The sequence below is a fragment of the Tupaia chinensis genome, unplaced genomic scaffold (genome assembly GCF_000334495.1).
Source record: "Tupaia chinensis unplaced genomic scaffold, TupChi_1.0 Scaffold000049_1, whole genome shotgun sequence".
Lineage (NCBI taxonomy): Eukaryota > Metazoa > Chordata > Mammalia > Scandentia > Tupaiidae > Tupaia > Tupaia belangeri.
This window is the reverse complement of record NW_006159507.1, coordinates 2,540,106-2,543,045: the sequence shown is the minus strand read 5'-3', so window position 1 is coordinate 2,543,045 and position 2,940 is coordinate 2,540,106.

Below are 2,940 nucleotides of genomic sequence, written 5' to 3'. Positions count from 1 at the left end.
CCCCCCCAGGGGGTGATTTCTTGCTTTCTGTCTCTCTGTCTCTCTGGCGAGCACATGCGCCCTATAGCGAAAACCTCTCAAATAAGTAAATAAAATAATTTAAAAAAAGAAAAAAGAAACACCTATCCTGTGATTTCATACTATTCTCAAGCATTAACATTTCATTCATATTTACTAAATTTCTTTGTAAATAGAGTATATGAGAGACTTTGGAAAACAAATCTACAATAGATTTTGAAACCAAACATCCTTAATAACTTAAAGAGATAACAGTATAGTTACACAACTACTGTAAAGAAAATTTGGAAGTTTCATTATCAATTACTAACTAGTTTAACTTTGACACAAAGCTATTCTCTATTAAAAGTGGCTTAACAGGTAGGTTTCCACCAAAACAAGATTAGGGAAAATCTGTATTTATAATTGCTTTTCAATTATACTCATTAATAGTTCAAGAATTGTTGCTTCTGTACACAAAGGAAGGCAACACTTTGGATTTGACTTTGAGTAGGGGAAAGCACTGATTCTAGTGCTACATTAGCTGTTTTTTTTTTTTCCTTGCTATATGATATGTATGAACAGAAATGAGAAGGCCAAAAACCAAAATCAGAATTATGATTCTATTAAACGTAAATTTGGGGGGCCAGCAGATGTGTGGTGGTTAAGTGCGCTGGACTCCCACAGGGATGATGGCAGTGTGAGTCCCAGACCTGGTGGCTTGCTTTCTTTGTCTCGCTCTCGCTCTGTCCCTCTCTGGTCAGATTTAAATAAATAAAGTTGAATAAAATAATTCTTTAAAAAAAAAAAAGGTAAATTTTGTGAGGACTAGCAGTCTAATAAAGAAATCTGGTAAGAGTCAAAATCACTAATACAATAATGGACTTGGTCCAAAATAATCCTGTTTGGGGGAGGAGATAAAACATCAAACAAGATTGACCTTGGCCTACCAGTTAATAATTGCCCAAGTTTACTGACCAATATATGGGATTCTCTACACTATATTTTCCAAAATAAAAAGTTTTTTAAAAAAATCTTTAGTTACCCATTGCAATATTTTTTAAAGTTATTTTATTTAACTTAGTTTATTTATTTATTTTAATTTGATCAGAGAGGAAGAGAGTGAGTGAAGAGAGAGAGAGAAGGGAGGGGGAGTGAGAAAGCAAGCCACCAGGTCTGGGACTCAGACCATGACTGGCCATGTGGGAATCCAGTGCCCTTAACCACCACGCCACCTGCCGGCCCTTACCCATTGCAATATTGAAACATCATTTCTTTTACCCTACAAGTTGTAATATGGCTGAAGACATTTTCTACTTGTACAGTCGTTTTTTCAGGTGTTTTTAAAGAGCTGTTTAAACAGATTTTAAACCAGATGACAGTAAGACTGTCAAGAATTCTAGGAAACATCAAAAACAGGGAGGCCATTTTGCACCGGGTATGTTATCCAGAGAAGGGCATAAATCAAAAAACTTTCAGCTCACTAAGCAAATTTACTGCCTGATGCAACCCTAAGATACAGGAGGGCCATTCAGGAGAACACACACACACTCCTTTTCCACTCTCCTGTAAACCTGAGCATCCCTGAGTAGCAGTTTCTTAATGAAGCGCGCACGTATACAACCCAGTACAGAACTGGAAGGTCCTCAGTACGCTGGAATAAAGCTGCTGTTCTAGAAAATCCCACCTGTCACCAGGATGACCGAAACAGCTCCCTCTACACTCCTGACTGTATTTTTAGTTTTTACTTCAACAAGTAGCAATGTCATTTAGATTTGGTAAACACAGATCCTTGAAAGACCGAAATCCACCAAAACCTGTCTTCCTAACCCTCAATCCACAATTAAAGTTACAAGTAGAAGGGAAGAGTGACCTTAGAAAAGTCCCCACAGCCAGAGAACAGTGGCAAAACAAACTGACGCACACATCTTGGCCGAACAGAAGAAAACTTCCACACAAGCAATACTCCAACACAGAGATGGGACGAGGGCTTAAAAGGAAAGTCAGCCGACAGAGACGGAGGGAATAAAAGCAAAGCTGCAGTGAAAAAAAGTGAGAAGTTAGAGCCGCAGACCAAGAAGGGACAGACATATTTTTCCGCCTTCGTACCACCCCCCCTCTCCGGAGGCGGACACACGGCAAGCGCTCCAGAAAGGTCTGCTGGACTCCAGGGAGGCTTCTGCCAGCACCTTTCCCAGAAACGGAATGACGAGAAGCCGGACGGTGGCAGAATAAAGGGACAGGGGGCTCATCCTGCGGGAGCTGGTGACTGTCCTGCAGCTGGCGAAGCAAAGGAGACGGAAACAGCAGCATCTACCTTGCACAGACTGCCTACGACAGTGTGTCCCAATTAAGCGAACGCCCCTTTGAGATGTTAACCCAAAACAACGCCCTGGCGCCGGCGACCGGCACGCTGAACCTTTCTGCCTCGAAGGAAACCCAAACGGCTAGGTAGGTCAACTTCTGTCCACTCTACCCATTAAATTCTACCTTCATATCACGCTAATAAATTATGCAGACGGTTTATTGAGACACGCTGTGGGTCTGGCACGCTGATAAGCGCGCCACACGCCCCATTTCACTAAACCTTAACTGCCTTCAGCAGCAGCGACGGCATTAGCCCCCTTTCCGACCAAGACACAAAGAGTTTAAGTGACTTGCCTAAGGGGGCAGGGCCGGGCTCTGCACGCGTTTTGGACACCTGGGCCGTGCTCGTCACCACTAGGCTACAGACTCTGGCTGGACAGGTTTAAACGCTCCGGATCTCGGGGACTAAAAGCCGGGACACCCCCACTCCCCGCCCCGGGAATAACTTCGGCATCCAGGCGCGCTACCCGGAATGAGGAAAGGCGGCGTGGCACCTGTTTCTCTCCCCAGCAAGGGGTGGAAGGAATCCGGGCGCCCGACGTCCAGGCCGCCGGGCGCCCCGAGACTGGGGGCGCA